Source organism: Tachypleus tridentatus, chromosome 10 (assembly GCF_004210375.1).
Source record: "Tachypleus tridentatus isolate NWPU-2018 chromosome 10, ASM421037v1, whole genome shotgun sequence".
NCBI lineage: Eukaryota > Metazoa > Arthropoda > Merostomata > Xiphosura > Limulidae > Tachypleus > Tachypleus tridentatus.
In genome coordinates this window covers 163,910,232-163,924,317 of record NC_134834.1, presented here as the reverse complement: position 1 = coordinate 163,924,317, position 14,086 = coordinate 163,910,232, and the positions used below count along the sequence as shown (strand labels likewise).

Genomic DNA, 14,086 nt, shown 5'->3' with positions numbered 1-14,086 from the left:
AGCACAAATCTACACCTACGAGTTGATCTTTGTCGGGAACCAAACACAATTCTGTATTTGTTTAAACTGTGGCACATAACATTACACTTCAAAATTACCGCATCAAACGTTAATAAACCAGTAAAAGTACCGTTGCAGCTGTTCTTCAAAATTCCTCATTAACTCGTATGGTGCATGTATGCTAGTTCGTCACCATATTCAAATAGAAACTGGGATGTTGCATACGTCTTGTATGTTCTGACTTTTTAGAATATTCAAATGCAGGGGAGGCCCGGCATGGCCAGGTGGTTAAGGCGTTCGACTCGTAATCTGATGGTCGCAGGTTCGCATCACCATCGCACCAAACATGCTCGCCCTTTCAGCCGTGGGGGCGTTATAATGTTACAGTCAATCCCACTATTCGTTGCTCAAAGAGTAGCCCAAGAGTTGGCGATGGATGAAATGTATGACTTGTTTTCTTTTAAACTGCATATTCCCTCTTTGAATTGTCTTACCTGCTAAAACTTAGGATTTGAACGCAACTACCCTCTAAATGTTTTTTGTGGGTCTAGATTGCACGAATAATTCACTATTCACTGATAAATAAGATCATAATAATAAGAGAGCGGAGTTTAGTTGTAATGAACATTAATATTAAACGTCCTAGTCAGGAAGAACCATGTTGTTTTTGTGTACTTATATGGCTGTCTAATGATTGTTTTTTGTCCTTTTGTGGTATTAGAAACTTCTATTATGACATGATGCGATTCATCATAACAGAACACATTGTTTGTTCATCACCTACAAACAGAATTTGTTTTTGTTTGTTTGTTTGTTTTGAAATTTCGCACAAAGCTACTCGAGGGCTATCTGTGCTAGCCGTCCCTAATTTAGCAGTGTAAGACTAGAGGGAAGGCAGCTAGTCATCACCACCCACCGCCAACTCTTGGGCTACTCTCTTAGCAACGAATAGTGGGATTGACCTTCACATTATAAAGCCCCCGCGGCTGAAAGAGCGAGCATGTTTGGTGTTACTGGGATTCAAACCCGTGACCCTCAGATTACGAGTCGAGAGCCCTAACCACCTGGCCATGCCGAGCCCCCCAGAATGTTTCAAACAAACAATATCTTTCTCAATCATGCGCTTCTGGGTTTAAGCTAAACAAAACTAACGTACAGTTAAGAAAGAAAATATGTTAAAATTCTTGACTGATATGTGTAATTTGTTTGTTGGTAATGGCGAATAGCTACACAATAAGCTATCTGGGCATTATTTACTAAAGAGAACTGAAACCCGGATTTTGGTTTCTTTAATTCCGTAAACTTATTTCTGGCCCAGTGGGACAGACAGACACACACGCACATATGTATGGATAAAAAGGTATAATATAAAAATATAAATAGTATTTTATACTGCAAATTATTTACTATGAATCGTCACGTGGAAATAAATACGTTGGTTGTTCTAATGCAAAGCTACACAACAGACTATCTGCAGAATGTCCACCACAGGGAATCTATTACCAGAATTTAGCATTGAAAGTCAACAAACTTACTTATGACCCGCCAGGGAACACACACTCAGATGTATATACATGTTAATTTCGTTTTAGAACTTGCCTTGCTTATAATTCAAAAACTATGTGATACTGGTTTGTTCAGTATCTTCAAACTGTACAAATATATATATATATATATATATTACCTATAGAGAAATATTTCATTTTGCCAAAATCACCCTTTCTTAAACGGAACCACACTTTCCACCACGTATTAAAATTGTTACCTAATTTGCTATGTCACTTTTTAAAATTTAAAATGTATAGGCTGATGGAATGTTAAAAAAAGAAACATTTACACAATATTAGAACATCTATTATTCACTGTTTAACAATAATCAGATGTATGGTTGTAATAAAAACCAACAAGAAATTGGCTTTGATATCCATATTAAATGTTTACTGAGCAAAACTTTCTCCTCTCTTTCTCTTGGAGTACTCTTCACGGTGAAAAATGTTGAACGTGAAGACATCCAAACCCGGTTGGCTAGTTTCCTTAGCATAACCTTACCCACGTTACGAATTTGAAACTGTATATGGTTCTATAATGCAATAGAATGCTTTACAGTTTATTTGCTCAGTAATTCGATATTTTTGGTTCTGTAGCTTCAATAATTCGAGCGCCAAGTAAACATGTGCAATTTTAATTAGTAGATTTCTATGTAGATTTTCCGCCTGTTTTGCCTCACGTGATTCAGACTAATCGTTAAAAACATTGCTTACAGAGGATTATCAAAACAAAACAAAAATCGCTTATCCATTCGTGTACGATAGCAACAACAAAAATCGGAATTTTAGTGAAGGAAATTATATATCGAAACAATCATTTTTGCTGATACGACGCAAGTTCGCAAATTGGAAATGCATTATCATATTTAATACTACAACTATTTATACAAGCACTAATTCTTGACTTAATTACTAAACATAAATACCTAATTCATGAATTTGTGTCTTATAAGCCCCCAGTGGCACAGCGGCAGGACCCTGGACATACAACATTAGAAACCAGGTTTGGAAACCCGTGGTGAGCAGAACACAGATAGCCAATTATGCAGCTTTGTGTTTAACTACAAACAAACAATATGGTTTTGTAAAAAAACATAATTCATCTGAAAGTTTTGCTTACTGTTATAATGACTTTAAAATTTCTAAACATATGTATATATATTATTACATTTGTATATAAACATACACGCATGTGTTTCAAATGAAACGTGTTAAATTAGCTCATTTTAAAAACACAAGCCAATATAATCCAAATTCTCTATTGCGTTTTACTCATACAACCAGTTTTTGCAGCAGATCCATTTACAGCTCAAATCTTAACCAATAGTACATATATTTATTCCTAGGTTTTCATTAAAGCGTATCTATTCATTGTTATATAGCGATTCTCAGCAAATGCTAACCAAAGCAAACTATTCAAACAGATCAGAAGAGAAAATTAAAAAAGTAAATAATTCATGTACTTTAATATATTGGTTTACAATAGTATTTCGGCTCAATCTCAGTTCTTAATTAGAAAAAAAAATGTCTTTGTTCTATTTTAGAAAGGCTGTTTTGTGAGGCGTTAACCAATGTTTCTACTCACATTTTAAACTTTCTTATGTTAAGGTACACATTTATCCCTCATTTCTGTAAAAAATGTGTGTGTTAAGCAGTATCTTATCATACACCCCAACCCAAAGTGTTTTAAGAGTAATTTTGCGTACCTACAACACTAAAAGTAATCGGGTTTTGACAAATGTGATGAGCAAAACAAAGATACCCCATTATGCAACTTTTCACTTAACAACCAACCAAATCTCATATAATTTGTGGCGTTATAACAGAGTAAGTAGTGTGCGTTAGTTTCATTTCTGAACGAATTTGCACTGATTCTTTGTACACCTGGCTCTTTGCCTTCTCTTTGGCCCTTCGATAACTCGATAGGAACTCTGAGGGCCAAAATCTGGTTTCGAAACCTACATTAGCCAGAGCATCAATAGCTTATTGTGTAGCTTAGGCTTAACAACAATCACACTTTATTTTTGAGGCTCTTGTGTCAAACACGTCTCGTGATTTATAATAATTTTCACATTGCCTAGTCTTCTATGACTTTGAGCAACTTTAAGAGAATGTGTTATTTTTTGGTTGTTTCTTTTGAATGTATACAGAGACAGACACGACTGTTGATTAGATGTGTTCCATACGTACTTTTAATTATACTGTCATTATTTCTATACTGTTATCCCAAAACATTAGCTTTAGTCTAGTATCTCCATTTCTCAGTTCGTTTCCATTAAATCTAACTTTGATACTACGTATTGGATTGGAATCAAATCTAACAGTTTGATGGCGTACATTAATGCTTTAAAATGGATAATTTTTACTTTTTTTTTTTTTCTGTCTACTTTTGTCGGCCATATTTTTAATGCTTGCTTAACTCGTGAGATAACAATGAAAGATATTGTTAAGCACGATAACATTAACTAATAAAACAATGCATTTTAATTAACAAGAACGGTATATTTACTCCTCCATTCTCGTTGCCTTGTTATTTTTTATTTTTAATCTAAGTAGGTAATTTTCTCGGACCTTAATATTAACTACATGAGTTTCAACCTATTTTAATATAATATCAAGCTACTGAGAATTACCCTGTTTTCAACGAGTATCTTTTTAAAACTTGTCTACTGTGTGAGCTTTGACCTTATACCAGAAAGCAAAGATATATGTTACGGTTTCATACTCCTTACTCCCTAACGTGAACTTGTGAAAATGGAAATGTCCTCAATTCTTGACCTACTTAGAACAAATGCGGGACGTAAACAAAAACATAGTTTCTTGCAAGGCGGTATTTTCTGTTGTTTACAGATGCTGATTTTGTCTTAGGTTATCAGTTTTTAATTCAAAATATTATACATTTTAAGGAGAAACACTTACACCTACAGATAGGTGGATTTCTTGTCATCACGAAATTATTTCCACAACGTCTCACAAACCCTGTGGTAACAAAGTACGCAATATGCGTACAGTATGTTGTATCTCGTCCTTGTAAAATGAGGCACTGGTGTTAGGAGGCTTCACTCAAGGCTGTTTAAAGCAGTGATTATTGAAATTTGTTTTTTGTTTGATGAATTTTAGCGCAAAGCTATTCGACGGCAAACTTCACAACCCATCCGTAATTTTGGAATGATGGACAAGATGAGACAATTAATCAATAACACTCTTTACCAACTAATATTGTTATATTACAACAATCCTACGGCTGAAGTAGCGTGTTCGGTAACGAGCTTCAATCCTGTGACCTGGAGATTGAGAATTGAACACCCTAATCACGGAATTTCACGTAACGTATTTCGGTTTGTTTTGTTTTGCATTTCGCGCAAAGCTACGCAAGAGCTATCTGCGTTAGCCGTCTCTAATTTAGCGGTGCAAGACTAGAGGGAAGGCAGCTAGTCATCACCACTCACCGCCAACTGTTGAGCTACATTTTTACCAACAAATATTGGGATTGATCGTAAGATTATAACACCCCCACGGCTGAAAGGGCGAGCATGTTTGGTGTGAGGGGGATTCGAACCCGCGAATTACGAATCAAGTGCCTTAATCACCTGGCCATGCCGAGCCTACGTATTTCGGAGGAAGGTTTTGTAAAGAACTTGCCTGACGTCAGTGGCGAACATAGCAAGTCATAGACTTCATAGCAAAAATAATAGATATTTAGTCATGTCACTAACTGCTCTTCACTGACATTTCATTAGATAAATGAGTAAACAGGTGTACCTAACAAGCCTTAGTTAAAATGACCGTCCCCGCACACTGAGTAAGTAAAATCATTCACAGTTTTAACCATTTTCAGTACGTGTGTGTATGAATTCTCTGTGATAAGCCATGAAGTCTTGAATTAAGGTACGAAAATATTGTTTTACCTTCCGCCTATATTGGCTTCTGCTATCTACGTCATTACCGAAAATAAAATAAAAGATAATGCGAGTATATTTTATACACGTTAGCGCCGGTTAGTTCAGTTTGGTTGTTGTTAACCGATTTTTATCGTCGTAAGCTTCCAGGCTTAACGCTGAGCCTAACTAACTAATCAATTTCTTCTGTCTAATCGTATCTTTCCAGATACTCCAGTTCTTTGGAGAGAAATCATGTGTCATTAAATTTATATAAAAGACTGTAGCAGTGAATATGCTTTTTAAGTTTAATTCTGTTATCAAACTATTTGAATTTCAATAAAGTAGAGCGCGTCCAACAAAACCGAAACGCATGGTGACCGCATAATTCAGTTTTGGTTTTACGCACGCTCTGTTGGACACCTACAATGGTTTCAGTTTCATTTCCTTTGCAACTGGCTCGGCATGGCCAGGTGGTTAAGGCACTCGATTCGTAATCTGAGGATCGCGGGTTCGAATCTCTATCACACCAAACATACTTGCCTTTTCAGCCGTGGGGACGTTACAAAGTGACGGTCAATCCCACTATCTGTTGGTAAATGAGTAGTCCAAGAGTTGACGGTTGGTGGTGATGACTAGTTGTATTCACTCTAGTCTTACACTGCTAAATTAGGGACGGCTAGCGCAGATAGCCCTCGAGTAGCTTTGCGCGAAATTCAAACAAAACAAATTTTGGCAACTGAGCTACACGTTTTTTGTTTGTTTTTTAATTTGGGAAAACAAATGAAGAAAGAGTCTTCACCTTGCAAAAAACTAACTAGCGAAGACACTATGCAGGTACGAATAAAAAACAACGAAACGCAAACTACAAAAGAATCGTTTACCGTTCTAAACTACGCACCTGTGAGAGTGATAACTTTACCACGGTATACGATGTTATAATTTGTGAACTGTATTTTGTAGGTGCTTAACATTTAAACTTTATATCATTTCTATACATTCAAGAACGTGTGTAATGTCGAGGTGAGGTCGTTAGCCTCTACTGCGTCCTGCACATCGCGCTGACCTATTTGGCTTGTTGCCAACCGTCTAATGGGTAAAAAGGATTTGATTTCACTACCGACTTGAATGCCAACATTAGCGTTGCGTCATAGATGTTTGTATAGTCACATAAAAAATTACATCTTATTTAAATTGTAAACCACTTAACTGACTGACCCAAAATTGATATCATATGATAAGGTACAAGGTATTATATGCGTCTATATGAAGGTACATTAGAGTATACAAATATATACTGACACCCAGTACCAACTTGTATTTATTTTAATCTAATCATGGTCCGAAACCAACAACGATCGAGTTTCCATTCTAATAATATATAAAGCTAGTTTTATGTTCTGCTTTCGGAACCAGAATGTTGATTACTATCTAAACACTTCACGTACTAACCAGTAGGAAGGGTAAGAAATTACTTTAAATAGATGGTTCGTGCAAACAACACACGATAAATAAAGCTGGCTAGAAATTAGTCAAAAGCAAGACTAAGGCAAAGCGACGAAGAAATTCAGACGTTATAAAACTTGTATGGCAAAATATCTAATATTACGAATAATATATTTTGTGCGGGAATAAATATCTGTAACATCGTAATTAGAGCAGTTAATAGCAGGTGATTATATATTTAATGAATAAAACACAATGCTTAAAATAATGACACCTAGAAAATAATTCATCCTAAGCAAACTAAACCCTACCAGAGACAATGAGAATCATAGGTTTTGTTTGGGAAAGCTTGGGCATAATACGCTTCCTTTGTTTTTTCCTTTCCAAAACTATATACCATACTGCATAATCGAAATAATAAAACAGAGTAAAAAAGTAACTTATACCAGAAGAAAATCGTAAATGATAAACAGATGTTTTCAATGTTCAAAACGCGCTAGGACAGGATGCTTTTTCTTTTCTAACTGTATGATGCTCACAGTTACACGTTTTTATTTGCAAGCTAGTATTAATTTTGCTTCTTCTCTTTCAACGACAAGAGATTAGTTATTTTGTTTAAAAACGATGCGCCAATATGCGGGCATCGAGAGGATTGAAAAACGCCATCCACATCTGATGATGGTTGTAGCAGTTTCATCAGTTGCTGATTGCGAACGCGGAAAGCATACTGTACACCTTCTGTGATAAAACCATCGTCCAGGATTTTAAAAATAAAACATTAAATGTAATATTTCCTTTATAACCATCCTGCATATTATTTGTACGTTAGGATGATAAAAAGGCCCGAAAAAAACAAACCACTCTTTTATCTTTAAACCAAAGACATAGCGGTATGACAAATGTACGTCAGCAAACATGTGTGATATGTTGTTCAAGACGTTTGATGTATTCACAGTCAAAATACAGTAAAAGTACAGGTGTATTTCTGTAAGCATTTGTGATGTATAACTCAAGAGTTTTAAAGAGCTCAAGGTCGAGCATCGACAAAGTCATAAACGTGCTTCTTAAACATTTGTGATGCAAAATTCAGAACATTTAAACATGGTAGGTGTACTTCAGTGAAACTCTTTCAAAAATAAAAGAGTAAAAAGTCGAGTATCAGAAAAACTGAAATGCATCCTCTGTTTGTAAATGAATCATAAATTAATCGTGTTACTGAAGCATTTTTAGTTACTACATATAAGAAGTTGAATATCAAATAATTCTGAAGGTAGAATATTTTGAAATCGTGACTTATGAAATCATATATCTTATTATCCTTTCGCAAATTAACTTCGAGTGTATTCGTTGATATTTATATAATTAATGTGTTAATGAAAAGTGTACATGAAATATAAATAATAACGAGATATAATTTTTCCGGGCATGTAGCTAGTTAACATACTTTACGAGTGTTTTGTTATGCAAAAATCGATATAAGTTTTTTAAATGGATATTTAATACTTGTTTCAGTACTTGAATTTTTCACTCTTATAATGCACCCACAGAGGAATATTTTATTGTATTACTTGTATTTGAAACCGGCTTGTCAGTTCCGAAATCGAGAGCTCTAACTAGAGGGCAAACCTGCGCCCTCCCGTTTCTCTGAGCACTTTTCTTCTTCTCATTGAATGTCCTTTTATGAATGTCGTGTGTCTCTTTGAATCAATATTTGAACATTTTCAAGTTGAATGTCCGCCATATTCACATGTTACAGCTTTTCAGTTTATTAGCTTTGGATAAAGAACAAAGTGTCTTGAAGTTATCGTGTTAATTTCCGTCATTGCACATAACATAGTTGTAATATAACACTAATAATAAGTTTTTAATATGTATTTGCAAATAAAAATCTTTATATTTATTATCTTCCGATGACTAAGTTTGAGAGTTTATAACGCTAAAACTCTGGTTTTAGGTTTCAGGCCCGCGGTAGACACAGTCAGTCCACCGTCTAGCTTTGCCCTTAACAACAAACAAACAAAACAAGCTTACCTTTCACCTGTCACAAGTTCACTCCCACGAATTGTAAAACATATTACTTTTACTTCCGCGAGGCTAACCACACAATTATTTTGGTTACTTTAAAGATATCGCTAGTCTAGTTACACTGAAGAACGTCGTTCTGTATGTTTCGGTCTTTTTTCTTTCTTTTTTTTTTTCTCAAGGATAATTTTTCTTTGTGGAAAACCACCACACGAGAAGCGCTGGCGTTGGTCGAAGTTGAAAATACGGAGCGAACGTACACATGTCGAAGAAAGACAAGCAGATACGGCGTGTTTTATCACATGAGGTGGATATAAAATGAAAGTTGCAACCCGCTTTCATAAAAGCAACACTATTCGACCTACTGGAGCCTGTGGTGTACATATTTGTGCCAAGGTCACGGTGGTTTCCAAGTGGGCGGAGTGATCTGTTTGGTGATCGTGAGGCAACGACGTTTCCGCTCAAACTATAAGCAGAACCCTGTTTTCAAATAATTTAAGATTCGGGCCTTGTCATTTGAAAGTAGTTGCTAGATACCGCTGATAGTATCGTATATTGATTAGGTCAATCGGAGACATAATTTACAATAAATGTTCAAAGCTAACATGAAATAATATTTCTGTAAAAAATAATAAAATCTTTCTGTGTAACAATCGCATTTAAAAGATATGCTAAATATGAGTTTCAAACAATTCACTAATCGTTCCCAATATACAAAAAGACCAAAAGTAAAAGAAATAAGAATGAAGCAGGAAATAAATGGTAAAGGGTAAACGTTAGAAGCACTTTGACGTAGCTCGATTACTTAGAAAAAATGCATAACCTTTCTGTTTTCAGCACTGACACACTTTATGTTGAAACCTATGTTCAGACACACACCTTGACCCCAGCCTCGCTGAATAGCAAGTAACAGAAAAAATAATAGAAAGTATTGTTTTTTCGTCGTGTAATGATCTATAGATTCATGGTAATCATATGGTATGTGAGAATGTCACTCGTAGAGGAAGTTCTAGATACTGGTGTCTATGTCCGTCACAAAGTCTGACCTTGGCTTTGTTGACCACGTCAATCTGAGAGCATGCATTTTGTTCATGGAATAATGTGTACGATTTAGGGTCACGGTAAGGTGTCTGGAAAGGTTAGTCGTATAGGATTTCTAAGAATCCATGACTGAAACCTAAGAAGAATGTGTCAACCTACATCTACCATATTCAGTGCCGACAAGGCCTTTCGCTCATTACCAAAATTCACGAAGCAGGTTGGGATGCAAAGTATGTTGTAGTGACCTAGGAGTTATAAATGTCATTAATTTTCTTGAGGAACAACAGTTATGGCTTGAATTAGATTACGAAAGTGAATTATAACTATTAATATTTTTTACTTTTATCATCTAGAAGTCCAATTTAGAGTAATGCTTAAGCTCTAGGTAGTAATAAGTGTACCACACCAGACGTTATAATCCCAGATTTATGGTTCGTGCCGTATTGAAAGTATGCTCTTTCATCGTGGGATAACCTGTATGCTTCGTGGACACAGAAGGTAAACGTTAATCGTATAGGAAGTTCTACGTATTCCTACATAACAGGTCCTAGGTCAAACGCGTGTCACATTATAAATAGATAAAGAAAGAATTCTTCTGTGTGTAAGTGCATAGCTCATTGATTTCAGTATAATCACTTCTTTAGGAAAGACTAGTTTCTATTAAACTAAGCTGAGGTGCATCTAAAGATCACAGCTAGAACTGTATAAAAATGTGATCATCCGAAAAATGTTATGGGTCACAATCAGAGCTTCCATAGTAACCTGGAGAAACGAAATGTTACAAAATTTACGAAGAAAAAAGCCAATTATTAAGAGGCATTTTGAATTTTAAAATACGCATCAAAATGTTCACAATTCAAATGTATCAAAAACACAACCATTAGCTAACTATCTCAAAATCGATGTAAAATACCTTAGTTTCACTGTTATAGGATCAGACTTGAAATAAATATAAGAATCTGAATCTGAAATATGTCATCAGCTCCAAAACAGTGACATATTTAAATCACGCAAACTATGGGGCATACGAAAATATTCAGTGATAATGTAATATTAGCGAATAACCTGAATCTAATACGGATTACTACTTCCTCAAGAGATGTTATATTATAATAATCTATACTTTATGTAAAAGGTAGGAGTTTTAACAGGTTATAAAACTGAAACATATTTACAAAATTTACTCACGGGAGATAGTACAACAAACAAATACACACAAAGTATTTAAATCTGACAATATGTCAACAACGGTATTATAACCAGCGCCCAATAATTAATCATAATTAAAGTTAAAAATAGTAGAAAATAGTAATGTGCTAAAAACAAAACGAAATGAAAGTTACATTAACAAAAGCTATTGTTACAGAGACTAGTCAAACCAGTATTAGATGTATTAGCTAAGGTTGTGGCTAGATAGTTCTTAAATTTAGCTTATTTATTTAAGCTTATTAATTGTATGACGCTCATAAACTGACATGGGATTTTTATTTATTTGTGAATATCTTTGGCTCATCAGAACGTGAGGAGTCAGCTGGAAGGGTGAAATGAAGGCCTAAGCTATTCTTCACTTCAGTTCAACAGGCTAGTTTCATGGAACTCAGAACTAGCTCATCAGTGCTGTTTGGAAGAACGAGGCAGAAGAATATAAAAAGCCTCGTATAGTGTTGAAGGGTAAAGAGTTTGTTTGGTTTTGACTTACGATCATTTACTCACCATTAATAACCACAAAAATGTATGTAATTAGTGGTGAATAAAACTAACAAAATAAAGCGCCTTATGAATTGCAGATAAATAAATATTCTGTTTAAAAATAGGTGAAGTTAATGTAGTTTATAATTAGTTTTTTTTTCACCTTTAACTATTTTTAACAATACACTTGCCGATAACTTTTTGTTATCCAGTTGATTACATTCTGCAATTGGGAAGATAAAATGGAAGAGCTGTATCTGCAATCGGGAAGATAAAATTTAACATTAGAGACAACTATACAAAGTGAGATTGAGAAATTCAGCAAATTGTTTCGTAAAACGAAGTAATATTACGAGATTATTTTAACACTATATGTCAAAACATCCAGTAACACCCTAAACCTATTTATATACATCATTAACTACATAATACCCAGTCACACCAAACATTCGCGTCCAATATTAAGAAAAGCTATTAAGTTCAATTCACAGTAAATCAGATTTCTATAAATCAGGCCCGTCACGGCCAGGTGGTTAAGACGCTCGACTCTTAATCTGAGGGTCGCGGGTTCGAATCCCCGTCGCATCAAACATGCTCGCCCTTTCAGTCGTGGAGACGTTATAATGTTACGGTCAATTCCACTATTCTTTGGTAAAAGAGTAGCCCAAGAGTTGGCAGTGGGTGGTGATGACTAGCTGCCTTCCCACTAGTGTTAGTTACACTGCTAAATTAGGAACGGCTAGCACAGATAGCCCTCGTGCAGCTTTGTGCGAAATTCAAAAACAAACAAACAAATAAATCTATAAGTGAACTATTTGGTTCCATCAAAGTTTTTGTTTATGTTACCAGTTTACGCACATGCTAACGTTTTTATAATATTCATCCGAAATTATTCCTTATTTAAAATATGATAATTTAACTGCACACAGAATTTTTTCACACGATCACTGCAGTAACTGTATCATTATTTTAAGTATTTCTTTAAGGAATAATTTAAAGGAATAACTCTCGTAACAAACTAATATCAAATGGTAAAATGCACAAACTTTTCCACACATCGTTCTAAGTTTCTTAAATGAGGTAGTAAAATAGCGATATTACAGTTAACTTTCACCAACAGCGATGTTCACACCATGCACGGAATATATTTATTATTGTTATTATTTTTAAAGCTGCAAGATAATTAGTTTCACTTGTAGTTAACTTGTTTCACTTTTGTTTAATGGTTTAGAGCCTCCTTCCTCTCAATACAAAAGTTGTTTCAGCATCAGTGCTGTTTGATGCACTATTACCATGTTATCTAGAAGAGTGGACGTTTATAGTCTGGAGGATTACCATAATAATCTTATTCAAAGTTAGTAAACTGTTGATAATCAGATTTCGCAACTAGATTTCAAACACAACTGAAGAAAGGACAATAGACATAAAGTGTCACTATATTTAAATAACACCGAGCTACCAACAGTGTGATTAATTTGTATAATTTCCGTTCATTTAGACTTTTCTATAATTCATGAACTTGTAAAAGTTCCTGTTTTTACACCTAAACTCTATTTCATGTTGCAACTAGTAAAAAATTAGTGATTATTTTACTCTTGGATTTGATTTAGCATTTATAAATAAACTATCAACTGATTTTTAATTATTTTTAAAAGCATAACAGCAAATTATAAATTTTAATAACTTAGTACCTTTTAACAATACTGCTATGATTTTGCTGTAGTGGTTGTGTAATAACAACTTTTAAAATGTATAAGATTTGCAAGTTAAGACATAAACACGGTATAGGTGAAAACTTTAATGCCAAAAAATGTAATCTTAAAGTGTCAGAGAGAATTTCAAATAAGAATTATCTCTTCCAACGTGATGAACTGGATAAACTGTCACAAAAAAGAGCGACTTGTACTTTGTATTAATTGTGTGAATCAGTCTTCTACTATTAGAAGTAACGTTAAAATAATAATTTTGGTTTTACTTACATCAGACACACATTTTACAACATCAGGTTTGAGAAACAGGAGCAATCCAGGCTGAAAACATTTGAGTACCGCTGAGGTACATTGAAGCAATTCCCGCCTAATATGTCTTTCAGAAGCAGGGGACATGCAGGTAAAAACACAGAGCCCGTGAAATCCTGACAGAGCTTCAGATGAGAAGAGTAAACTTGTGGACTGATTCTGAACAACTACACGAGACGACAACTCGAGTCTCTAAAACGTCGTCCCTTGATCTGGGTCTGTCTCGGTCATGGCCAATAAAAGTTTAGTTTTGGAGCATTGACTACATGAATTTCACTTTACTTTCGGCAAGCGTTGCAGAGATGAAGTCGCTGCCCTGCTGCCCCAAATTTCTATCCATCCGCGATCGTTGGCTTACAGCGATGTAGGAGAATAATGACCTACTTTGTACAATAGGCTTATTTCTCTACCTGTCTCTGATGTGAGGTCAGCCACCGTATCTCGT

General features: G+C 34.9%; 1 protein-coding gene across 2 annotated transcripts in view; it reads right to left on the bottom strand.

Moving 5' to 3' along the window:
* LOC143230826 (nuclear hormone receptor family member nhr-91-like) overlaps nt 1-13,837 on the bottom strand; it is a 58,839-nt gene extending 45,002 nt beyond the window's left edge. Inside the window, exon 1 of one of the 2 annotated variants that reach the window (XM_076465037.1) lies at nt 13,603-13,837. The gene's annotated coding sequence lies outside the window, so the exon portion shown is untranslated. Of the gene's footprint in view, nt 1-8,902; nt 9,215-13,602 lie in introns of those variants that run through there. The other variant, XM_076465038.1, reaches the window with a different exon arrangement.
* Nucleotides 13,838-14,086: the final 249 nt, after the last annotated feature.